This window comes from Oxyura jamaicensis, chromosome 24 (assembly GCF_011077185.1).
Source record: "Oxyura jamaicensis isolate SHBP4307 breed ruddy duck chromosome 24, BPBGC_Ojam_1.0, whole genome shotgun sequence".
Classification (NCBI taxonomy): domain Eukaryota; kingdom Metazoa; phylum Chordata; class Aves; order Anseriformes; family Anatidae; genus Oxyura; species Oxyura jamaicensis.
This window is the reverse complement of record NC_048916.1, coordinates 6,613,617-6,640,329: the sequence shown is the minus strand read 5'-3', so window position 1 is coordinate 6,640,329 and position 26,713 is coordinate 6,613,617. Positions and strand designations below refer to the sequence as shown.

Below are 26,713 nucleotides of genomic sequence, written 5' to 3'. Positions count from 1 at the left end.
GGCTTAATAAACGTAATCAGGTTTTGCCCTCGATCTCCTTCCCTACTCCTTCTTACTTCCTGTCGTGAGTTGGGCAATTTGGGGAGGAAAAAAAAACAGACACAGGCTGAGTAATTAAAGTTTCAATTGTTGTCATTCGTTAAATGGTACATGTTTTAATTATCCTCTGAGTCTGCCCATGCATTCATGTCACCCGTGGCTTGTGAGAAGAAAAACACCACCCCAGCCCACTGCCAGCGCACACAGAAGCAGGGAGGCGAGGGCTGGTCCCTCCTCCCCAAAGTGAGTAATTTTGAGTTGCCATGGAAACTGACGGATGGGACCGCTCACGATTTTGTTGCTGCTGCTGCTGTCAGAAGAGCTTTAAACTTCCGAGCTGGGCAGCCCCCACTGCCGGTGGTCCTGGCCCCAGCCCAGAGGGGCCACGGGGGTCCGCAGGCACCCCAGAACCAGGAGCAGGATTTCCATTTGGTCCTCCTCGGTTGCGCCCTGCTTGCACATCGCATCGCTTCACCTCCCGGCAACCTGCTCCCTCGTATGGGTAACCCCCGTGCAGGCTCTAGCCCCAACACCTGCGTGCTTTGTGCTTCTGTCTCAGCAGAAAACCCAAGGCCAGGAGCAGTGCTGAGGGCTGGCAGAGGCACTGCACCCCACGAAGGTGCCACGTCTCTGCTTGCAGAGTGAGGTCTGCCACTCAGCCCGTTTTTAATCCCCTCAACGTCTGCCACCTTGCTCGCCGCAGTTCAGTCCCTTGCTCCAAACACCTCGGAGCACCAACGCAACCGTCTGCAGAAGCTGAGCTGCACTACATCAACATTATTACCTTTATCAAGCAAACTTGTAATGTACTCAAAAAGATATCAACTCCGTTTGACAAGATCTATTTTCCGTGCACCTGTGTTGATTGGCATTTATTATATTACCTCCTTTAATTTTTTATTAATCAGATCCTGTATCAGCTCTCCCATTATATTGTCCCGGATTGATGTTAGCCTGACAGGCCTGTAATTACCCACATCATCCCATTTACATCTCTGAAACGCTGGCAGGGCACTGGGCTTTGCACCACCCTCAGCTCCGGACGGGGCACCCAGGGCAGGGAGCTCTGCTGGGGGCCCACCAGGAGCTGCAGCACCGCCGAGCCTGGCCACTGCCTCCCCGCCAGGCACAGCTAGCAGGGCTCCCGGTCCTGTCGTCTTATTAATTCCTAATTTCCAATTTGCAGGAGGAGAGAACCTTAGCCCTCCATCATGCTAGCCCAGCAATCACAGCGATGAGCCAAGTATCTCTGGACAGTCTTTAATTTATTTCCCGGCGCACACGGACACTGCTGAGAGACTTGATGGCACCAGCTTAAACATAATAAATTACTCAAGTACCAGAGATTAGTTAATAAAGTGTCAAGCGCCCGTAAAGTGCTGCTTTGTCAAAGATACAAAATATTCCTCTGTTTCTCCCAAGATAAATAGCTCCGGCAGAGGGAGGAACGCCCCGTCGCCCGCAGCGCTGCCACCGCTGCTGGTGCAGCCCACGCAGACCCGAGCCCCACCTCGGCCACATTGTGCTGGGAAGATGAGGCCGGGCTCAGCATCGGCAAGCCAAGGCACCAGGACTTGGTGGCCCCTGCCATTGCTCTGGTCCCCTGTGCACCGCCTGCCTTCTGGGCAGAGGGGAGCGCCTCGCCTGGCTAGTTTTTTTTCTGGGTGGATTTTGCGTCTTGGCTTTGCGAGGCATCTCTGAGCATTTTCCCTGGCAACCGGTCTTGCTCCAGGAAAAGGCAAGCTGTACCCTAAAATAACAGTCTTTGGGTATATCGGTCATCTGCCAGCGCGGTTTGTGCCTGTAGCTGCACTTCGGGGCAGGTCTGTGTGCCGGGACCTGCAGCCTCCAGCCTCTCCTGCTCCCCCCGCTCCATCTATCCTAAAGGACGCGGCTCCGCCTGCCACGCAATCACTGCCCGAGCTGCTGGAGTCCCCCAGCCCCGCAGGAAACCTTCTGCTACCTGCAGGACGAAGCCAAATCACCAGTCAGGCTGAAAATTCCCTCTGACTGGATGGTGTTTGGAGGACATCCCAGGCAAGCAGAGCGTGACCCCCACCAGCCGGCCGGCCGGCTCGTGGCAAGGGCTGCTGGCAGCTTCCAGGCTCTGCGCCGCGACCCGTGGGCACCCAGCACCAGGCACAGGACGAGGGGAGAGGCAGGGGGACCCCAGTGCTGTCACTTGGCTCCGCACTTGGATGCTCCCACTAACAGAGCCACCTCGGGAGCTCCTGGTGATGGCTTTTGCTGAGCATCATCCCCTCCGTCTCCTCCCCAGCCCCACGTCCCACACCGGGCACGGAGCAGCAGGGGGTAGAGAGTGAGAGATCGGAAACCAGAGAGATTAAACAATCTGCTCACAATCAGCGCCGAGCAATGTCTGAAACTGTGCGTGAAAACCCGGTGAGTGGCAGCTCCGAGGCGTTGTCATCATGCCAGATCTGAGCTCACTGGGTGTTTCTGGACTTGTGCTGCTTGATTTAATTACCAAACAACGGATCAGACATCTAGACAAGAGCAATTACAGAGTGGGGAAGGATTATTTGGGGACAAAAATATAAAATATTCTGCAAGGAGCTACCGGGAACCACTTGCGAGCCCCCCTGCTGCCCAGAGCCCCTCTGGAGGCAGGATGCTCGTGGTTTGGGAGCGCTCCGTGGTGGCACACAAGTCCCCTGCGAGCACTGCGTGCCCTGCAGCAGGCACGCTGCCCCCGAACGGCAGCACTGCCCGCACGTGGTGCAGGGTAGCCAGGTTCTCTCTTCAAGGAGATGTATTTGTTATCCCCACGACTATGTGGCAGGTTACTGTGCTCTGCGCTAATTAACGGACCTGTCCTTTTACAGCGGGAGCGAGCTGTATAGAGCTGGCTGACGTTAACACAGCGCTAACTGCTGCTCCAGAAACCCTCGTGCCAATGCTCGTCCCACTGGCAGTACCCGTCCTGTGCACCCGGGAGGTGGCCCTGTGGTGCCGCCAGCCCCCGGTGCCCGCAGGCACTGCCCGGTGCAGCCCCGTTCGCCCGGCCCCTGCCAGCCCGCCCGGGGTGCGGTGCCACGGGGGGCACCTCTCCCTCCTCATCCTCAGCTCCTGCCCTCCCTTGTTTTATTTCACGGCAACGGTGGTACGCGGAGGAGATAAAATATTCAGCAAGGCTTTCAGATCTCCTGTGTCGTGACCGAGTGTCTGCAGGTTAGATTTTGGCTTTTTCATTACAAAGGAGCTCTGTATTTAATCAAAATGTAAGAGTGATTTCATACCGCATGAAATGTGAATCTGCATCCGTCTCCCTCCTCTCTCTCCAACACAAATCACACTCTCTTTCTGTCCACGCTGCACACACAGACATCTCTCTCCCTCAGATCTCTTTCTGAAAGCGACAATACTGAATTTCTCTTGTCAAAGCGGCTGCATTTATCCCATTGGTGCCTATCTCAATGTCGCCGTCTGACTCACACGCCGAGAGATTCATTCTGCTCCCATAAAATAACAAATGAGATGAACGGCTTCTAGGAAAGTTTCCTTGATAGGCCGGGCGAGGCTCTCGAAATTGCCCAGCCACGCCGCCAGCACCGCTAGCACCCCTTGAGCCCCCATGGGCGCACAGTGCCGCGGGGGTGTCCCCACTCACCCCCTGCTCAGCCTCGGGTGCTGAGCCAGCCCGGATGGTGGCGGCTCCCTCTGCTCCACGCCAGCATGCCAAGACTGATTTCCTTCCGGGCTCTAGGCTCCCTCGGTTTGGATCAATGAGAGTATTGACACGGACGCGCTGCAGATCAGAACTGCCACCCCTGTTTACACGGTGTGTGACTCCCGGTCAATAATCCTTGTCTGAAAGATTTGGTGTATTTGCTCGATGCAACCTTTTGGGGCTGGGAAAACCACCGGGGATTGAAAAAATTAATAATAAAAAAAATTAAACAGGACTTCCGTATTTAGGTCTTCGCACAATAGCAGGGTCATTTCCCTGCTGGTATTTCCTCCCTTGCACGGAAGGGGAGCAGTGCAAGGCAGCAGAGAGGCGCAGCCCTGGTTGGGATTAATAAGCTCTTAGGGAGCAATGCCTGGGGGAAAAGGGACGCACGAGGAACCGGGCACGCTGCGTCCCTGTCCTCCCACTGCCATGTAAAACGAGAGGGTGGTGAGCACAAAAATGCTGCTCTGGTGCTTGGCTCTTTCCACAGGGTTGAGGCTGAGTGAGCCCCATGGGCGCAGCCGGGATCCCCACAGCAGGGAGCGGAGCCCTGTGGCACCCAGCAGGAGCTCAGCAGCTGCCAGGGAGCTCCGGGGGCTGCGAGTCTTGGGAGAACTGAGGGCCAAATTTTTGTGTGCTCAGCATCTGCAGTGAAAGACAGATTATTCAGAAGTCTTAGAAACATTCCCCTGCTGCTCAGATGCTCTTGGGAAAATCTGGTCCAACATATGCAGGCAATTAATATGATATCAGAAAAAAAGAAAAAAAAATTCCAACCCCGAAGACAAAACAGAGCCCCAACTAACACCATTAGCATTAGGCTCAGAGAAGTGTGAGTGCTGCTGGAAGAAGTCCCATTATTATTGTGGTTGAGTTTCTGTAATGAATTTGCCTTGGCCCCATTCCTGGCACTGTGGTGTTGGCTTCCTGAGAGCACCCGGGGGTGGGTTTGAGCCCCCACGCTCAGACTGAGCAGCCGCCAGCCACCCACGCCTGGGGACACCTCGTGTCCCCCCCCCAGGGACATGTGCACGAGTGGCTGGGCAGGGGCAGAGCCCAAGGGGCACGGGGACGTCTGCCCAGGGGGCTCCTGACACCACGGCGCAGACTGACAATGGCACGTGGTCAGCTTTGGGAGGTGATTATTTGGGAGATGATTCTGAAAGGCAGACGTGTCTGGGGAAATCCCTCTTTCCAGGTGCTCCTGAGCAGAGGCAGACCCCTTGTGAAAAGGCAAATTAGGGTTTCCTCCTACAATAATAATCCCAATCAGATTAGTAAATCCCTGAATCAGATTACCACAAAAAAAGGGGACTAATACGAAATCTATAGAATTTCAATCACATTTTTGAATAAACTACAAACAGTTATGCAAGGATCTGTAATTCCCTTGTGTACATCTTTGCATGCTTCAGTAGAGTTTGTGGAGTCTATTTACCACATCTAAGACCAATTTCCTTCCCTTCAGTTGCTTTGAAGATAATTGAAGGTCCTTGCATTGTCTGCTTTCGAATGTAAAAGCCGGCTAATGCTGAAATCGATGCTTCCTAGTTAATGCTGCCTCTCCACTGGCATTGAACAGCGTGTAACAAAGCCCTGGGTGACTGGATCAGCAGATCTTTGCCGGCCAGGTACTTTGTTAATCAGAGCAGGCTGGGAGCAAGCCCCGGACCCTTTGATGGCACCGAATGTATTGAGTTGTTAAGCCCGAATTAAATATTTAATAGCAAACTTTGCAACGCGGTACGGCTGCGGCGATTCCTCTCGCAGGAGCAGAGGCAGCAGGGCTGTGCCGCCGCAGGAGCGCCGGGAGCGAGCACCTGCGGGACCCCCTCGGCTCCTCGGCACGGCCCTGGGGAGATGCAGGAGGAGAGGGAGCCGGGGAAAAATCGCTCAATGCACGGGGACAGCTCAGCATCATCCCTGGGTACCAGTGTTAGCGCTCCTTCCCCGAGCCGCCGCTCAGCACCCACTTCTGCCCACCCGCAGCTAAAACGACGCATGAAAATAGGGTGCACGCTTCTGTACTTCACATTCCCATCTCTTCCCCTCCTCAGCCCATCTCATCCTGCCCATCCTTCGCCCCGCGGGTGCAGGGCTGTGCCCAGGGGCTGCAGGCTGGTGCTGAGGCACGCCAGCACCACTGCGTCCTCAGGGAACAAGGAGTCAGATTTTCCCAAGCCTGGCAGAATGCAATGTGAAAGATTGTTTTTCCGCTTCAAGCTGCAAGCACCAGCCTTTCTTCATCTGCAGACAATGAAGATATATATCAAACTTAGTTACTGCTGTTATCATTAGTGGGGGAGCCTAAAGGCTCTCGCCAACATCTGTGCCAGGCATCGTGCAGCGATGGAGAGAGAAACAGAGGATGTCCTGGAGAGCTGGTGATGAAAGCAGGCAGGATAAGACAGAAACACACCGCGGGGCGGTTTGCAGCAGGGAGCCAGCGCCAGGCGGCGGGTGCCAGCCCTGCGCCAAGCATCTCCACTGCGAAGCCACTGCTCCTGTCCCTGGGCTGTCCCTGGGCTGTCCCCTTCCTCAGGGACGCTGCTGCACCCACGGTGCCGCATTGGTCACGCACGCCCTAACACCAGAAGTGGCTTTCTTTAAAACGCAGTGAGGTGACATCTATAAGTCAGTTTTGTCACCTGCAAAATGGGAAAAGAAATGCACAATTGTGCGGGACTCCCTGCAAGGGGCATGTGCCAGGTGTGACCCCGGGACACCCCCAAGGTGCCCAGCCCAAGCGGCAGCGTGGCACGGCCGCTCAGCACCAGCCTCCACCTGCAGCCCCAGCACAGCTGCACCGGCTGGGCAGCCCCAGGTCTAGAGAAAACATAAATCCTCCAGAGGTTTTGAATTGCAGCGAGAAAGGAGGAAAAAAAAAAAAAAAAGGAAAAAAAAAAAACTCTTTGGGGAACTGAGCTGCTGTATAAAGAAAAGCTTTGAGAGGGAGGAAGGACCAGAAATGTCAGGCTGGAAATGGATTGAATTGTGACACAGTCAATAAAACAAGTGACCCCTGTGTGAAGCTGTAATGGGGTGGTGTTTTTGGTATTTAATTCATAGACTATCGCTCTCGATACATGCCCATCTCTTCAGCTCCCAGCACCTCCACATCCAGCCGCTCTCCAACTCGCCGAGCCCTCCCACCCGGTCCCCGTGCCTCCCCCAGCACCAGGCACTCCAGTTACAACCAGTCCATCATTATTCATTTGCCAAGTGCCAGGCACAGCTCCCTCCCCCTGCCCCTCTGCTACTTTTCCAGGTGCCTGCTTGTATCTATACGGAGCTTCATTTTTTTATAACTTCCATAAACTTTATTGCGCGGCAATGAAAACTCATTATTTCACCTGAGCCTGGTGGATCATAATAATACATAGGGCACTTTTACGAGGCTGCTCAGATTGCTGGGCAGACCTTTAATGAGCGACCCCATGGCTTTGTGGAGAAGGGCTCCCTTTTATTGAGTCACAGGCAGGAGTAACACACAAGTAAGCAATAACCACCGCAAAGGGACTGTGCTGTAACAAGCTGCCAGCACCCTCCTCAAACGGGCTGACCCCTTCCCCACACACATGCCTGGGGCAGCAGGACGCGATCTGTTCTCCCCTTGCTGTGCAGAGCTCCGGGAAGCTGAGACATGCGGGGATTTGGTGGAGCGGGATCGCTCCTATGACCTGCACGCTGCAGCGAAACCAGCGGAGGACGTTTATATAAGAGCTTTCGGGAAGAACTTCTGAAATTAAATTGTAGCTTGGGAGGGATTCTGGAGAGCAAATATCTGGATTCCTTCACCTGCTCGTACCACTAGACTGGCAGCCAGCCTCCCTCCAGCTCCCCCTCCCTCCACATCCGATCAGTGCAATTATTTCCTTCCTTCTCCACCGTTCCCGCAAGAGAAGCAGGATCACTGCCAGGGTGGCTGCTCCTCGGAGCGTGAGCTGCCCAAAGGGGAAATGACACCTACAGCATCGTGTGAGGGACCTGGCACAGCCCGGTAGGCTCTAGGAAATGCTCTGAGATGCTCCTGGTGCTGAGCAGCAACCAGGTTTAAGGGCTTTTCTATCCATCCAGGTTTCCCTGGGTCTCACGAGGACACAGCGTGACTCCTGCTGATCCAGAGGACCACGGCACCTCCGTGGTCCTCCCCCACAGATCCTGCAGCTGGAGCTACGTGGTTTTGCAGGAGGGAAGGAAGGAGCTGGGAGCGCGGGCTACGTTTCTGTTTGACAAGCTGCTGGTCGGCCTGGCATCGCCAGGAGGCTGCTGCTCGTACACCTCCCATGCCGTGGGGATAAGGCGGCTTCTCCCAGCCCTGCGCAGGCGAACAAGCAGCCCTTGCCCCTCTCTCTGTGATGGCATTTGCAATCACACATAAAGGCAAAAGTAATATGCAGAAAAGCACTTAAACACGGCGCATACAATTTTAATTACAACCAAGTCTGACCCAGATCCTTTCACATTAGTTCATACCTGTTCCTGGCAATAACACCCTTGTCCTTGTATGACTAAATTAAAAGGTTTAGAAAGTACAAAAGCAGTGTGGAAGCTAATTGTATTCCTAAAAGACACTTAGAATAAGATGAGTTCAGCTTCATTTTAATTATGCAAAGAAACCCATTGGAGCTGCCGGAGCTCCCTGGAAGCTGTTAATGTTTTAGCAGCAGCCACGCAGAAGGACGGAGGGCAGAAAGCAGGGCTCAGACACCTTGGACCCCTCCAAAAACCCCTCCAAAAAGAAAAGCCTGCCCTGTACCAGGATCCTCCACCAGGCTCCCGCAGGAATTTGTCCGCGAGCGTGGTGCCGGGGAGCGCTGCCCATCGCTGCTATTTATAAACCCAGGACACAGAGTATGTAAATATTTCACAATTCAATATTTATGAAGTGCTGACTTGAGCCTGCTGCAAAATACGACGGCAAATGGCCTGAGCACAGCAGAGCGCGGGGCCGAGGCAGCCGGCGGTGCCGTGCTCAGCCCGTGTGGCCTCACGCCCACCCTGCCAGCGGGACCCCCGGCCTTCGGGGAGGTTTATCCAGCAGGGACGGAGCACGAGCCTGGACATCCCAGCCCTGCCAGTGAACTCTGCAGCAGGCTGCAATGGGGAAGCACAGGACCCGGCCCCGTGTCTGTCCCAGCCCCATCAGGGTGGGTGGAAAGGCGCTGGCAGGTTACGGTGCCTCCTGGGCAGCCCCGTGGGCAAGCCAGGGACGGCTCTGCTCGCACGGACTGCTGCAGAGATAATCCGCCGCGCCAGCTCTCAGCATTATTACTGTAATTTTCCCCGTGCATTTCAAATCCTCCCCACCTGTGCCTTCCCCAGGAGTGGGCACGAGGAAGCAGCACAAAGCAGGATGAGACGAAGGAAGGAAAAGCCCATGCCAAGGAAAACAAATGCTAACGGCAGCAGCAAGGAAGCAAAACGTAGAAGATGCCCCTTCTGCTGCTCTGTCCTCCCCGGAGCTACCTGCGGCAGCGCTGTCTCCTGTCCCTTTGTCTCCAGGCCTGTAAAAGCATTTCTAACCTCCATCTTCTCCTTCCTGGGTCTGGCGAGCAGCTGTTTAACAAAATGGATCTGCACAGAGCAATAATTTTGCTGCATTACTTAATATAGCTCTCGGCTAAAGATATAATTGAGTTGGTTAACTAATCAATCTTTCCATAAGCATAGATTTCATTTTGGTGCCCATTTACAGGAAAAACAAAATAAAAATAGAAATTCTGCAAGCTAAAAAGCGGTCATGAGAGGGCCTGGGGATAGCGGAGTAAACAAGGGCTGAGCCTTTCCTGGAAGGGGCTGCGGCAACACAGGCTCCCTCGCTGGAAGCAAGGTGCTTTCAGAAAGGACACCGGGACCAGTGGCTGCATGCACAGAGCTGCCAGCACAGCCGGCGGTGACCCCACGGGGTGGCCTCTGAGAAATCCCACACCCCGTGGCACCAAGCTGGCAGCGATCGCCTCCCCTGCAAGCACCCGGGAGCCAACCTCGTGCCAGCCCAGGTATCTCAGAGCCAAGCAAGGCGCTGGCTGCCGTCAGAAGCATCTTTTTCCACAAGGGTTTGTCCCTAAGGGTATGGATAACTCCCACGGCTGCCTCCTTCCATGGGGGGTCACGGCTTGGGAAGGGCCCAGCCTGGTCCCCGGGCGCTGCCCCAGCCCGCGCACACCTCGCCCTGGCCCCGTGCCACAGACAGCAGATTTGGAGGTACTTTGAAAAATTAAATCAGTGCAGCGCGGAGCTTGGAAGCAAGCTGCTGTCTCTGGCAGTAACAAAGCTGCCGTGACCCCGCGAGAGGCTGCGTGCTCCTGCAGTTAATTTTTTCCAGCACGGAGGGGAACCGAAAGCAAGAGAGAGGAGTTTCTTGGCCAGGCTGGGGCTGGGAGTTGCAGTTAGCTGTTTTTATCTGGGCAATTGCCCTTCCCCAGGACATATGGTTCCCAGGCTGGGGCAGCTCTGAGAGGACGCGCTCCGTCCTGGTCCTGCCTTCATCTGATGCCCCCAGATGGTGCCGAAAATCTCTAGGAGTGAACCTGCACTTGGACGGGTTGCCAGCCAGCAGCCCAGCCTGTTTGCTGTAGCTACATATGTCTGCTTATTTCGCTTCCAACATCACATATTATTCCCCACCGATGCGCAGAGGGAGAGCAAAGCGCACAGACAGGCTTTGCTGCGACCTCCTGCGTGGCCTAAAATTAGAGCCCATTTCCTGGGTGCTCCTGGGTATGCCTGTCACACACAGACCCGACGAATTTGTTAGCAAGAGCCCTGCTAGAGCTGTTGTTAAAAGCTTCCAAAAATAACCCCCGAAGCATCTCTGACTCAAGCCATCTAATTCAGGCTAAGGATTGATCCTCCTCCAACTGTTGTTTCACGGTGTTAAAAGCAAGATTGATTGTAAATTTATGTTGTAAAAGTGCATCATTATTTCAGCACATTAATGCAGCGCCTTTCTGTGCAAATTGATGTTATTTTTATGATGTTGTTTATGGGCTTGAATAATCGGATTGATTCTTAATTTCCAAGGCTCTGTTGGGAACACAAGAGGAGACTCCAAAGCCAGGCTCCATCTCAGCATCTCCGCGCAGGTCTGCGGGACACGGGGCGGACCTGGCATCGGGATGATGGTGCCTGAGCTTGGGCTGCCATCGGGACTCAAACTGCCCCAAAACGTGCGGCGTTGGCTGCTCCTTCCCGTGCTCGGAGCAGCATCCATGGCCAGCATCCTTGAAGCTGGACCAGGGGAGAGGTTGCCATGGCGAGCCCATCGCCAAGGCTAAAATACAGATGTGGAGCCGGGGATGAGCTCCTCCTCGTGCTGTTTGGGCATCGCCAAGGGCCAAAATACAGGCGTGGAGCCACAGACGGGCTCCTCCTGGCGCTGTTTGGGCAGCCTCGGCTCGCCTCGGCCAGCGCCGGTTTGGGGTCGCTCACAGAGGGGTCGCAGCCCCGTGCTTGCAATCGATTCATGGGTGTACAGGCAAACCCTGCAGAACTGCCTGCCACAAATAATGAATTCCCACACAGCCCCAGCCCAGATCTCCTCACTGGGGGGGCTGTTCCCCTCCATTTCCTATCACTTTCTTTCTCCACTTGTTCTTCCAGCACAGATATGACAGACACAGAGGGTGAGAAGTGGCTGCTTCTGCAGAAGAACTTTGTTACTAGGCCATTTAAATCATTCTAATTACTCCAGAAACACACCATTAACTTTTCCAATGAGGTCTGCAGAGGGGAGAGAGGGAAAAAATATATATATCTAATGTATTTTATGCAGCTTACAGGAGTAATGCGGAGGAATAAGACAAGGGCAGAGAGAAAATAAACAGGCAATGCAATGTCCTGACATTAGGAATTCAGAATTCATTAGAAAAGCATTGATTGCCACGGACTGATTTAGCACAGAGTGTGATTGTCAGGAGTACAGGAGAGCCCACAGAAACACATTGTAAATCAGAATTACTCAAAAAATAGCAACGCCACCAGACAAGGGCTGAGCAGCACCGCTCCTGTTCCCTTCCCCATCCCGGCAGGATTCTGCCCCACTTGGAGGCAGAGCTTGGCCAACGCAGCGTGCCACGGGGTGCCTCTGGCTTAGCCCCTGCAAATAAATCAGCTTTCTCATACTCGGGTCAGCCCAGACCCCCCTTGCGTGGGGGTAATGCCCTCACGGAGCCCCGGAGTCTGCCAGCACCCACCCTGCAGCCTTCCCGAGAGGAAAGGAGCACTCCCAGGGGCACAGAGCCCCCAGACACCCGGCCGCAGGACCGCGGCCGCCTGTGGGCAGTTCTGCGGGATGAGCACCGCGCTCAGCACACTTCAGTTCTCCAAGGCGAAATTAGATTTCGGCCGTCCTTCATTTTTCATTCATATGATATTGTGCAAAATTAAAATTAAAATGAAATGTACCACTTAGTCAAAGTCATTTTCTGGTAATTTTGTTTCAGGATTGTTTTTCTTTTTCTTTTTTTTTTTCCCCATGTTGGAAAGGCCTTTGGGAAGGCTTCACCTCCAGCTAACACCCGCTGTGCCTGCCCTGCCCGTCGTGGTTTTGGGGTGCGCACCCACTCCCCTGCCCCAGCCACCAGGACTGCACGGCCCTACAGAGACACGGGGCTGCGAGCAGCCCGGCGTGGTTTGCTATTTTCCTTGAAAGCCCTCGGAATCCAGGAGGCAGCTCGGGGCTGTCTCCGCAGCGCGAGGCAGGAAGACGAGGCTGTCAGCACAGCGAGCAGGGGGGATGCACTCGCTGCAGAAGTTGTTCTTACAAATCTAATTTATTCAATTACCAGGCGATAATCTAGAGCTCTAAATGGGCTTTTCAAAAGGTTTAGACATAAGTTACCCAATTATCCTATCAAAATCTCCGTCACAGCATCCGCTGGTGGGTGCTGCCTGCTTCCAGGAGGATGGGAAACCAGGGGCAAGCATCCTCACCGGCTCCACCGGCGCCTGCAGCAGGCACGGCCACCACAGCCGGCTGGGAGCCCCGAGCCCCAGCAGGTCCCCGGCACCTTCTCATCGCAGAGGACACCACGCGACTGCAGGTGGGCTGCTCTTATTTAAACCCAGCTTCCCACAAGGCTTTGGACCAGGTTTTCCCATGCAGGCATCAACACGAGCAGCGACCTGAAGGGAAGGTGCAGCCCCTGCTGGGGACGGGACCCCAAGCCCGCAGCACCCAGAGCCCCCTCCTGGCCCTGGCCGTGCCCAGACCCTTCGCTCCTCCACCTCCCACCCCACAGGGATCGTGGGGTGCGCTAATGAGCATCATTTTTCTATATGTCCCTAACTGTTAATTACTCCTCTCCTGCGTCCTGCCTCCCACTGTTAATTAACGGGCTTTTTTGTAGCCGCGCATCCCCACAGCGTCAGATGCGGCTGGCAGATCTGCCTCTCCCTGCAAACCTGAGCGGCGCCTCCTGCCTCGCTCGTCGGTTCGGGGGGGAAGATCAGTCAGCGCCGATAATGAATCCGGCCATCCTCCAGCGCCCGGGGTTTGAGCGAGGATTAGTGCCTGACCTAGCTTGGGAAAAGGCACCGCAACCGTGAAATTAGATCTTTACAAAATAATTACGGGGTTTTGTAAAGTAAATAAACCCCAGATCTTGAACAGAAGCTGGGGAGGGGCCCAAAACAAACCCAAGGAGATGGTGCTGCGCTCACCCAGAAACAACGGAGCTTTGGGGAAGGCTCTGAGCCTCCTCCTCGAGGAAAAGGCCGGAGCTGCTGCACTTCAGGGCAGGGCAGCATGGGCAGGACTTGTCCTCTGCCTCACAATAGGGCCGGGAAGGACCTCGGCTCCGCACAGCTTTCCAGCTAGACACGCTCTTTGATTCCTCACCAAAGTCCCTCCAAGGTGCTCAGCTCGCCCGCAACCGGCTTTGCTTAGAGTTGAACAAAGCGTTTCATACAAGTTGAAACACTCTTGGGTTGTTTCTGCTTTACGGTTGAACTGCCTGTCAATATTTCGGGTAGGCTTTGCTTTGTTGGGAAACAAAGCCTGAAATCCCTGCCTGATGCAGGGTGTGCGCAGGCATCGCTCCGGCCCTGGAGCTCCCCAGGGAGAGGTGCTGGGTGAAGGCAGGATAAAGAGACAGGCAGGAGGGACCAATCCTGCTGCCTGCACCCCAGCGCTGCCGGGGGCCGGCGCCTGCTCAAGGTCAACACATCAGGCTCAGAAGCCACGTGCAGAAGTAATCGTGCAATTAGCACTAAATGTGTCACTCCTACAGCGAATTATTTGACTTTAATCAAGCAAAAGATGAATTACTGTTTCTTTTTTTTTAAGTGATATAAAAATTGAGTTATTAAAATAATATTTTTTGCTTCCACGAAAGCTATTCCCTTTTAATGAGGGCATAAACGAGTCCTCCTTGCCTGACAGACTCAGGCGTGCAGGCGGAGAGGGCCGGGGAGCGCGGTGGCTCCTCCATCCCCGCTGAGCAGGCAGCGTCCTGCAGCACGCAGCGCTCCTGACCCGGCACAGCCGGGCTGGGCTCCCGGCAAGAGGAGATTTGGGGCAACTTCTGCTGCTCAGCCCTTCCTAACTGCACGCAGCCAGCCCTTTTGCGGTGGCTGCGGGCCAAAGGCTTGGACTGGTTAGAGGATTATTAAGGAACACAAAGAAACTTTACCAAAAAAAAAAAAAAAAAAAAAAAAAAAAAAAAAGGATCTGAATTTTTTACTTTTTCTCAAGAGGCTCACAAAACCTGTGGCTACAAAAACAATTTTCTGGGGCTTATTTCCCACCACTCTGTTGTGCCAATCTTTGTTTTTTTAAAGGACCTCTAAACCCCCGAGTTTTCCCACCGATGTCAGTGGGAGATGCCGGGAGCTCCCTAAGGCAGAAGGCTCGGGCCCCTTCTGGGCACGGCTGGAGGTGGAAGCCCAGCCCAGCACCCCGAGGCGCAGCTCCTGCATCCTGCACCCGGGCCGGGGGGGCTCCCCCCTCACCTGCTGCGCCGCGGGGCCCGCAGCCGCTCGTCGTCAGGCTGAGTAAGCCAATCTTGTGCTAAATAGAAAAACGGGAGATCTTGGATGTGAAAAGACACTTATTTATCCTTTTACCAGACGGTCTAATGAATAATTTCATGTTTGCAAAAGCTCATTTTGAAATTTGAAGACAAGAGATATATTGCCAAGACGACTGGGAGACTGCGACATTAATTTTGTGCTGAAAGATTTACTTAAAAATTAGATTTTACAATTTTAATGCCTCCATTCTTTTCTTTAAATAAGCTGTGAAATGCAGTTAATTAGACTTAAACCCTAGAAGCTTAGACATTTGGGCTGCAGCGTAAGCTACAAAAGGAAACGATCTTTTTCACTTGCAAATTAAATCTAAATTCATTACGTGGCTCAACCTCCCGTTAAACACGGGCAGGCCTGGGGGCTGGGGGTGCAGGAGCCCCCTCCCCACCAGCAGAGGCAGGCGCTGAGCCCGGACCCGGCTTCGCCCCATCTCACCAGTGGCAGAGCGACACGAACGGGGCTGTGGGACGGGGAGCCTCGAGAGGAGGCTCACTCGCCTGCGAGATGTGGAAACACAGCGTCCCTGACCGCCCCAGCTCGCGCCTCTCCACTTTGTTTCCCGCTGGCCGGGACCAGTCCAAGCTTTTTGCCTTAATCATTCGGAAACATTTTTGTTATTCTGATACTTCCCATCCTTCACTATGACAAGATTTGTATTTTTGCATGAAAAAATCCTTCTGAAATGAAAAAAAAAAAAAAAATCCATCTTCATCAAAAGCTTCTAATTTCAGAACTATTAAGGAGAAGAAAATCAAACCAGGAGCCTCTCGGAAGCCCGGCCTTCTGTTTTCGCACTGGGGAGCCCCGGCCAGCTGCTTGCACCCGCTGCAAGGCATCTGCCTCCCAGACCAACAACTTCACAAGACACACGCTCCAATTTTTAGCCTGTTTTCTTTTCCACAACCCTGTTTGCTATCTCACAAATGTTCCAGAAAGCACATTTCTCAGCTGAAGCCCCCATGAGGGCAGCAGATGAGAAGCAAGGAGCAGCACGGGGCATCCACACGGTGTGGACGGCAGGCAGAGGCTCACAGCACTTCACACCAAGCAAGCCTCACTCCAGGCGTAAATGCGCCCCAACAGAACGACTCAGACCCCGTGTCTTGGGCAGCCAGCACGGCCCAACGTGTTCTGAGCATTTCTGGCTAAGGAAATCTTTCACCACCATTTTTTCTGAACAGTTGCAGGTGACGCACGGATACCCCAAAGCCGTGCCCCCAGCCCCGCAGAGGCAGGCGCACCGCTGGGCTGTGTGCGCCCCACGCATCGCCAGCACCGGGGAGCTCCGGGCCCCATCCCACACCCAGGTAATCCTAATTGCCCACCACGGCAACCCCTGCACCTCGGCAAGGCAGCCGGGAGAGGGTAAGCCTATTCACCGTGCAGCTCTCTGTGTCTGATATTGCCCAGATAAGTACCCAGAGGGAAACAAATCCCGTGTAAATTGGAGCGATACCAGCCAATCCCTCCGTACGCCCGGCCGGCGGCGATAAGGCCATTGTCTGGCGCCACAGGGTCTGCGCTGCTGACCCCTCCTCATCACTGCAGTAAACAGCATTTCCCCAGCTCCCGAATTTCACTGGGAATGGAGCAGGGAAAGGTGGTGCCTGCCTCGGGTGCAGACAGGGCTCACCCCATGCTGCCCAACACCGAGGTGTAGAGCAGGGCGCAGGGCACAGACCCTCATCTGGACACGTTACCGGGTCCTTCACACCACCAGCAATGATCACATCAAGAACGAAGCCTCCAGCCTTGCTCCAGCATCCCTGAGGAGCACTATGTCCCTGCTAAACCCGCGGGCTGACCCCAGGCCACGAGCACCCTGCCCAACAGCATCGGTGCCCACAGCATCCTCCCCTCTCCCTGCCGGGAGGTGGAGGCCAGTGTGGAAACAGGGCAGCCCCAAGCTGACTTGCATTAAAAGAAGAGGAGACAGGAGGGATTAAGAGTTAGAAGAAAGCAGGGGAAGCCCTGCGAGGCAGAAGATCCGCTCAGACCAGTCCGCAGCAGGGGACCAGAGGTGGCAGCACCAGAGGGGGATCTGGCTGCGAGAGAACAGAGAAAATTCTCCACGATTAAACCCAAAAGGACACAGAGGGATTTGGCATCCAGAGAGGGAGCGATGTTTTGCCAAGCCCCTCAAAGGAGAAGAAAGGCTGTGCGGCAACTGCCTTGTGATAAATTATACACCAGGCAGGATGGGCTGGCGGCACGGGCCCGGGGGCAGGCACCAGCAAGCTCATGCCAGCACTGGGCTGCAAAGGTCTAAGGATACGGGGGAACAGGGCTGGGGGAGCTGACACTGTGTGTCCTGACAGCTTCTGTTGTTTCAGACAAGTTAGTTGTGCGTGTGTTTAACCAGGAGCCAGCTCTTAAGAGGCACAGCGGGTAATTGGGAATAGCCTAAAATAAAGAAGGCATCTCAGGGCCCTAAGGGAAATCTGTTAAAATACAAAATTATGAATGGTGTTAAACTGTAGAAGACAAAATGATGTCTCTGTTTAGATGTTGAATTTACAGTAAATACCAAGTTCTCCCTGTGGCTGCTGTTGTATTTATTAATATTATTTGAACACATCATAGAGCCTGCATTCAAACGGGCTTCAAAGAGCAGCAATAAATCTTTTCCAGGTGCCTGCAAGGAGAGCCCTCCTCCTGGGGCAAGGGAGCTGCGCCCGCGTGCTCCGGTCCTGCTGCTCCGCGTGAGCATCCCCTGCTCCTGCAGGCAGCCGGTCCCTGGTTCCTGCCACCCCAGGGGTGAGCACCCAAGCCGCCGTGCCCGTGGCAGCAGAGGGGGCTGCTTCCTTCCTCGCCATGCCTTGGGTGGGAGGCCCATTAATCTTGTCACTTCCCACCCATGTTACAACCATTTTTCTCCCCCGGTCTCATCGTATCGCCAGGGATGACAAAACGCGTATTTTAATAAGCGCGGTGCTCTAAGCGTGCCCAGGCCGTGTGTCAGCATCAGTTTGCAATATCGGTGGCAGAAGGATCTCAAGATAATAGGAGCCTCTTCATCTTCAATGGAGCTGGATTGGAGCAATTGAATGTCTGCGCAAGATTACAAGCAGTTATGGATATTGCTTGTCATGCTGCCATCAGCAGCCGCCTTTTTCAATTGACTAGCCGCATGCATTTCCAGAATAGGTAATGCCAGATATATTTACTGTAGCAAAATGAGGTTGTGATGGCCCTCGGGAATGACTTGTGGGTGCCGTGTTAATTGGGCCTACGACACCTTAACCCTTCACTGAGTCTTTTATGGTGTGCTCAGAAGAGCTGTGTCCATCCCGAGGCACAGGGACAGAGGCTCCGTGCCCGGACGCACAGCGAGCAGCACGTGGCTGCGGCTCATTTTGGTGCCTCCCCAGGGCATGCAGCACGAAGGGGGGGTCACCAGCTGCCCCCAGCCCCAGTGACAAGGGGAAATCTCCCACAGCACGGCACAACTCAACGGGGAACAGACGTCAGCAGCACAGCTTGTGCCTGAGCACGGTTCACCTGGCAGAGACATGCTGCAGGGCTCTCAGCAGCCTTGGAAGCACTTTCTGTTTAAAGTTTCCACCGGCTTTTGAAAGGACTGGGCATGGTTTAAGAGCTGCATCGCAGCTTAATTCTCAAAGAGGAATGAGATTTGTTTGCTCCTGATCCTGAAAGCAAAGAGGAGGGATAGAAAAAGATCACAAGGCTGCGTGCTTGTGTGGGTGTATCTACACACACCTGCAGCCGGGCAGCAAGATTAACAAGCAGAAAACACCTCCCGAGGGGAGAGGGATTCTCCTCCATTAAAAAAAGAAAGAAAGAAAAAAAGAAAGAAAGAAAAAAAAGAAAAAGAAATGAAAATACCACCTGAAAACACACTGGGAAATTACCTTGAAATGAGCACCACAGCCCTGTACAGCGAGGGGACCTGCTCATACACGTCTCCCCGGGGCAGCAACGTGCACAGCGCTGGGCCACGGCCCTGATTAAGGAGCTGTGCGATTGCATCCATCCTAGGGGCTCGAGGTAGCAGCAGGAAGGAAGGAACTAATAAATAACAAAAGCGGCTGTGCTTGGCATGCCCTGCTCTGCTCCGCATGCCCTGCTCCAGCCCTGGCCCGGGGCACCCCCAGCTATGTGGGGAGGCTGCACCCACCTCGGGGAGCGCAGTGAGACGGACAGACACCCACCTCGGGCAGGCTGACCTTCGGCGGCCGCACGGCTCTCGGCAGCTGCTGCAGTGCTTGTCAGAGCAGAGCCGAGGTGTTTAATAAGGTGTCGGGGAGCTCGCAACAAGAACTGAGCTCTGCAAGTTCTTTTGCTCTTGAACAATGCAGGCAGCGATTAGAGCTGACGAGCTTCTCCCTCCAGACCCTGCCGGCCTGCAGGACTGCACGTGCCCTGCTGCTTGCTGACAGAGAAATGAGGCTGCCCATCCATCCACCGCGAGGCAGGAGCCAGCCCAGCACCAGCCTGGCACGGAGCTGCCTCTCATGCAGCCTCACTGGGCAGGGCTCAGATTAACCAGACAGCAAGTGGTTAATTACCGCACTGTCCTTAAGGTAAACATGGGGTTACGTGCCATCTGCTTCCAAACTCAAATGGTTAACCAGGAATATTCATTTTGTTCCTATTAAGTATAATTACCCGCTAATCTGTAGGAGCCTTTTATTTCTATTTAATTACAGGATATTTAACAAATAAGCCAGGGAAGGGTGGAACCGTCGGGGGGATGAGGCTGGGTGCTGCGCTGCTGCCGCCTGTGCTGATGGCAGGGCTGGGACGGGGAGGGGGTGCCAGTGGCACGGGGATGGGGAAACCGGGTTGATAGGCATGGAGTGAGGTCCTGAATGGGAACGAGGTGGCTAAATGCCAGTGGCCATCAGTCACCACCCTGCAGATGAGAGCAGCACGGCCCTGGGGTGGCCAGGGATGACACGAACAAGAAACGGCTCCAGCCCCACGGTACAGCCAGCTGTGTGAGATGAGGGAAAGGCAAACACGGCTACCCAGGAGCTGCTCAGGAAGTTGCCAAAACTGTTTGGTTTTTCTATATAAAGCCAGATCTCTTACGCAACCAGAGAGCCGGGAGCAGAGAGTGTGAAGGGCCCAGGAACACTCAGCAGACCAGAAAGCCGATACGTGTGTGTGCCAGTCCTTATCACACCTTCCTCACGCGGTACCTGCTGCAAGCACACAGCCGAGGCTCAGCACAGCCACGCGCTCCTCCAGGCCTGGCGGTGGCACCGGGGGCCAACACGAGCACTTGCAGCCCTCGGGCTGACCCTACAGGGAGCACTTGGTGCCCCAGTGGCCCCAGGTGGGGTGGCTGCGGTGCCACGACCCCGGGCTGGAAGCAGCCGGGACAGGTCCCACGTGCCTGGCACGGGGACACCCGCTGCAGGGCTCCTCCCATGCCCCGGGGTGAGCCCCTTAATATTTATAAACCACAAGATGACCTTAGCCCAACTCACAGCCTGATTTCCGCCTCAGAGAGCTCAGCTGTTTATTTATAGCCTCCTTTCCTCGCTCACAGCAGCCGCCTGGCATCGCCGCGGGACAAGGCTCTGCCGCAGCCGCGATGCGCTGCCTCCGAGCCGCTGCTGCCAGCAGCACGCGAACCTCGGCGGCAGCGGCAGGCTGGAAGGGAAGGCTTGCTCTGCCTCTGGAAAGCAGCTGAACGAGCTCCAAAGGCTTCTGATGCAAATCGTGTTCATCCTTTAGGTAAAGGCTGGCTTGGGAAACTGCGTTTGACAGGTGTCTCATCGGGTAGCTCCGGTCATCCTTCTCGGAGCAGCGCCCTTCTCCAGGGGCAGCGCAGCGGAGCCACGCTGTCTCCCTCATTTGATCCCATCATTTCTGCCTCCGTTGCCAGAACGCATGATTTACTCGCTGGGTACTCCTCCATCTTTTCTCTCCAGTGCCCCCGAGTAACGGGCCCCCCTATGCCCCCTGCTCCCCATGCAAGCTCTCCCCAGCCCTCTTCACAGTTTCAATCCCAGGTCCGGAATCAGACGCAGAAGGAAAGGAGGAGGCATTTTGCATGGCCCAGCACAGCTCTGCCATCAGACCTCTGCCAGCAGCACGCCGCTGCCCTGTGCTGCACCATTCACACTGCTGTTATTAAACACGCAACTGAAGCACCTTTAGCCAGCTGGTGTTTTAAAGAAAAAAAATCAAGGGGATAATTGCTTAATTTAAAGTGATTTATTCCATTAAGTAACTCTTTACCATAGGCCTTTTTTAGACATTCAAGTGTATTTTTCATTAGTGCTGCATAATAAAATAATTGCAGACATAGGAAGGAGTTTACCTTTTTTCCATAAAACTGTCCTACAGAGAAGCACAAGTATTTACTGCGCTTTCTGCTACAAGCCTGAGTCTGGCCAGCAGAGACTAGGGAGAAGTTCCAGACTCTCTGCAAGGCAGGGAACACTCCTGTCTACCCAGGGTGAAGCCCCAAGAGCCTCCATCACCCCCCTGCTGACCCCAGGCCTTCTCCCCTTGTGGGTGCTCTTGGAGGCACACACCCCAGCATCCACACCACCGCAGGGCATCAGCAAGCACTGAGAAATATTCTCCACAACGTGTGGGACAACCTTGCCCAGGAGGCAGAGCAAAGGATGAGGATGCTGCCGCGGGCACCAGCCCCGTGCCAGCCCTGCCACCACACCAAGCACACACACGGTGATGCTGTGGGTGCTTTAGGGCCATTTATTTAGGGACATAGACTTAGGGACCTTTATTTAGGGACACAGACTTAGGGACCCGAATCTTGTGGTCCCAACGCAGAAGGGAACGCCTGCGCGAGGTGAACAAGGGCTCTCCTGGAGTCCCTGCTGTGCCTCCTCCTCTCAGCAAAACAAGCCGCCAGCAGTTCCCGGCGGCTGCTGGTCGTGCAGGCCCTGCAGAACTGCAATGCTCTGAGCTCCCCCTCATGGCTCCGCAGCAGCAGTGCCTTCCTCCGCGGGCAGCCGGGGATGCTCGGCGGTGGCACGCCAGCCCCGCGCAGCCCCGCAGCCGTTTGTCAGCGCGGAGCCGTGACCGAGTCCGGGCTGGGAAATCACTGCTCGCCGACTGGAAAAAGGCCTAAAGCAGCACCGAAATAAAATCAATATTCTCCAGATTCTCCGGGCAATTTGCACACAATGGGAAGCGAGAGGCGAATAAGAAGCCGTGACCAGGAGTGACTTTTCCGGGTGCTTCCAGGGACACAGCCCCTCGCAGCCAGGGAGCTGAGACGTGCCGCAGCCTGGGGTGGGCGAGCTGCCCGCCTCGTTCAGCAGAGCCAGGGCAGCGTGGGGTGGGTGTGGAGGGTCACCAGCCCCCACCTTGCAGCCCCCCCCCAGTGCAACCGCTCAGCGGTCCCGAGCACATGCGAGCATCCTCATCCGTGCCTCCCAGGTATAGGGACAGCGCCAGAACCAAAAGATGGTCACATTTATTCTGGAAATTCTGAATCGTTTGGCCTTTTTCATAATTTTTTCCTCCACGCCTTCTTGGCCAAAGCTGCTTGCCAAATTCAGCCTCAACCACTTAGCAGCGCTGCTCCTTCCCAGTGAGATAATTGACCAGGTGTTGGGGGGAAAAAAACACAGTTGCCTGGCTTCAGTCACGAGCTGCGTTCAGCAGTGCACCTTGTCGCTGGGGCTGGTTTCTCGTAATTTACTCCAGGTAAAGCTGCACAGATGCACCTCCATATGATTTTTTACAGAAGGGCAAAATAAGTTGGAGTTGGATATCCCACAGGAAAAAAAAAAAAAAAAAAAAAAAAAAAAAAAAACACAAACCATGCTGCTCTTATTTTTCCAGTGAAGACAAAGAGGAGGAGCAGATAGGTGCTCCATGGAGACAGCCTCTCCAGAGCAGCTCACGCATGCACTGAATTTAATAGAGCTGTTTGTTTTCAGAGTACAGCCTGTGCCAGTGTCAGATGGCATTTGAGGGACTGGTATCGCGCCTGACCCAACAAATCTATCCTTTATTGTCGGTCCTGTATTTGCTTCCATGAACTAATTAGGATAAATGAGAGAGCCCACCAAATAGGAGGAAGCAGGGAGGGAACCAAGCCGCAGCAGACGCAGCTACTGATGACCCAAAACGCCGCGTTTTTGCCCCAGCAGCAACACAGGCAAACATCCCTGGGCTGGGAGTGAGCATCTTGTCCTTGGGGCTGATCCCCCCGGCACTGACAACAGCAAGGAGCACCCTGTGCCCCGGCTTGCGCTTTTGCATTGCCAGGAAAGCTCCCGGCCCCGGGGTGCTGTGCTCCAACCCGGCCACTCCCTGGCTGGGGCCCGAGGTCGGGAAGGCGAGAGGGGCACAGGTCCACGCAGCCAACAAAGTTTGTCTCAGCAAAGCCAAGATTTGCGTTGGCGTCTCAAGAAAGGAGCAACCTCTCTGCATCCCCTTCGCCTCCCTCATTCATCACTGTCACATCTGTAGAGGTTTTTTATTTAACAAGCAATTTATTTCCAATTTGACTAATCTCAGGCTGGAGCATCTCGCACAAATTCACCAAAGATGCTGGGGCTGTAAATAGACTTACGAGCCACACCGGTTAATATAAACTCCCATCAAAGTGCATCAGGCAAAAAGATACTGGAGGGAGACTGCAGGCCACTAAAATATGCAAGCAGCCACAGTAAACAATCCCTCCTCCTCCTCCCCGTGGCTGCGGGGGCCTTTAAGCGGTTCAGATTTATATATTTGCCTTCCGGATTGCCCCGTCTCACCTTGGGAAGGCAACAAAAGCTTTCATAAACAATTTACAGGGAGATAATGCAGAGGGGCTGGCGGGAGGGTGGGCAGCGCAGGCAATCAGCTCTGGGAGCTGTATTTCTCCAGGACCGCTGCACTGTATCACTCCCCGCGCCGCGTTATCGTACCCTTGCCTGTAAGGTCATGTTGCAGCCGTAGATGTACTTTGGAACAACAATTACTCTAGATAAGAAAAATCTAACTGGATAAGGGGACAGCTAATCAGGAGACTACAAGCCCCCGAATTGCTCAAGGAATCCATATTGATCTGAACAAGATATCAAATGTAAAAGAAAGGATTTTACTAACTCCACAGGCTGGTTCAGCCCCTGCAGCCTGGCACTGGGCCTGCAGGAGAGGAGCCGGCGGTCCCCAGCGCCCCCTCCCCAGGGACGAGGCCTCACCCCCCGCCCAGAGGCAGACGCTGCTTTTTTACTGTGACCACTGGAGCACTTTTCCCCACTCCCACCTTTCCATAACCCCACAAATGCCACAAAACAGCTCCTGTAAGAGGGGCCTCTTCTCCTCTGCTCTCTGAGGGGTCCCCAGGTGCGGAGGAGCTGGGAAGGGGACGGTGACAGAGGGGGAGCAGTGTCCCCCACGCTGCTCATGCCTCTCCTGGCAGAGGCACCCTCGACATCTCACCGCGGCCACCACAAGAGGCAGAGGCAAACCCCTCCGCCTGCACGGCGGCAATCACTTTGAGCAGGCATGTCCTAGAGAGATGTTGTTTTTAAACTTTCCCACTGGAAAAGGCAGCTCCAACGCTTCCAGCCCTGAAGCGGCTCGTGCCACAGGTTTATGATGTACCCCACAGAAGATTTCCCCTTTCATCCCTTACCCTCAAGCTCTGTAAATCATAAGAACAATTCTCCTTCTGTCTTTCTACCCCCTTCCCCATCTCCTTATTTATTTAAAAAGCTTTAGCAACTGATCGCCTCTCGGCTCGTTTCATGCTCTCTCTCTACCTTGAACTGCAAAGCTCTTTGATAAATGGATTGAGAGGTTTGCCTGCTTCTGACGGCTCTCCTGTACACACCGCTGAAATACAAGGCTGTAATTCCTCGCCGTAGCTCTCATCACCGAGTCACAACAGATATACTCCCTCCAGCAAGAGCATCTGTCCCCACCGCCCCAAACTGCAATATAGACACACAAAGGGCCGGGCTTGCTTTCTGCGCTACGGCAGCGTAAATCAGGAGTCAAGGCGCTGACTTCAATTCACAAACAGCAACGTAAGTGAGGGGGAACTTGGGCCTTAATAGCCGGCACAAATGCCCTCGGCCCCTTCCCCCAGCCCTCCGTGCGTCTGGTCCGGACAGCAGCTGAGGATCTGGGGATGGAGCAGCACGGCCCCGGGGACCCGGGGGAAAGGAGCGGGGTGATGGTGACCAGACCTGGCCTCCCTGAACCTCACTCAGCTCTGCGCTTCTGCGTCCACTTAGCAGGGAGTTGGTGTATGCTGAACAAATGCTGCTTGGTTACCAAAAGCATACCTATCAAGGCTCAGCAGCGATGGTAGGAGAGATGTGACCAGTGGTGTGCTGCCCACTGCGGGCTGCCCTGCGTGCTGGGAACACCCCGGGTCTCTCCGCAGCACTGCCGGGAGCCGCAGACAGCAGCGTGTTAAACCGGTGCAAAAATCTGGCATTTCTTCTGTTTGCACTCAGCTCTCATCCTGCCTCTAATATTTCTGCAGCAAGGCCCGGTAGCCAAACGGGACTCAAAGAGCAGCTGGGAGGCTGGAATTGTGCCTTTCTTCTCAATTTAAATCCAGCTTTCATTCCCGAGGTTCTGCTCAGCCTCTGCCTTCTTCTGGGTTGAGGACCAGAAGGGGAGGCACTGCAGCACCCGAGCTGCCACCCCCCCGCCCGAGCAGGAGAGCATCTCTCCCACTGGTGTTTTGATGTTGCCATGGTGATTGCCAAGCGATAAATCTTGATTATTATTGCCCAGCGCTTTAAGCCGCAAGCAAAAGCAACCTTTCTGAAGCTGCTGGGTTCCCTTTGTTTTCATTCTCCACCCTCTCCTGGCTTTTGTGTGCATAGATCTCCCCTCGCCATGGCAAGCACACCCGGGCAGCCCGCGCCGTGCACGAGCATCCCGATACGGACCGGCGCTGGTCCAGACCCCCTCCATCCCGAGCACCACGCACCCCTGCAGCACCCACACCCACTCTGCCTGGACCACATCCACCACCTCACTTCTCCCTTTTTGCCCTGTAACGATGCTTTCCATGCCATGAGGCTGGTGGAAACAAGCAGGGTCCCCTTGCAGACCCAGGTTGGTGCATTGGGCTGGGGACACAAGCTCTGCAGCTTTGTTCCCCAGGCAGCCGAGCACAGCCCCACAGCAAGGTGCTGGGTGTGCCTGCACGGGAGAGCTCCCTTCAGAAACATCGTCTTGTTTCAGCCCGCTCCAGCTCTCAGCCCTGCAAATCCTCTTACACTTGCAGATTCAAATGAGTATCCCTGGCTCATTTTTGTGTGGCTTGCCCAGCTCTAATCAATAGCTCTTGAATCAAAGCACTGAGTGGAGCTGAGGGGTCTAACGGGAGTTATCAGCTCTTTTGCAGTACCTGTGTGTAGGTAATACCCATTCTGCCCGCCAGCCTCCAAAAAATCTGGGAGCGTTGGACCCCCAGACTGCACGCATCCTGCTTCTGAGCGAGCCCTGTCCCTCCTGGACAGATGTCATTTGCAATGTATATTCTGGGCTGCGCTTTCATCTCGGTCCCTTTCGTATTTTGCCAGAATCTTTCTCTGTGTAATTTCACCCAGGGGGAAACACACGTCTGAAATTCTGCTTTTAAAATTCCCTTTCCTTTGCGTCCCTAGCTCTCTCCCATGCTGGCTCTCCTCTGTGCAGGCACAACCGCAACTGGCAGTAAATCTATAAGCCAGCTCCCTTCCCCTTTGAAGTACAACCAGCGCTGCTTGGATTCCCCGACTTCTTGCTCCTTTTATCTTTCCTCCTATTTCACTTGTGGATATTCAGATCCACAGATTACATTTGTCTTTCAAAATTGCTTTCTCGGTTGGTAGCTCCTTCCCCAGCTTGCTCTTACTGGGTTTGCTCAGCCACTTCTCCAAGCGTCCCCCTTCCTGCTGGCTCTGCAGCACGGCAACACCTGAAATCCGAACGGAGAGCGAGGACCTGGGGGCTGGGAGCCCCCTCCCCACGTCCCCCCGGCCTGCCAGGCAG

General features: G+C 54.5%; 1 long non-coding RNA gene across 1 annotated transcript in view; it reads right to left on the bottom strand.

The window, feature by feature from the left end:
* The window catches only part of LOC118178038, a 79,354-nt gene that overhangs the window by 21,182 nt on the left and 31,459 nt on the right, over nucleotides 1-26,713 (bottom strand). The gene's annotated exons all lie outside the window — the stretch shown is intronic.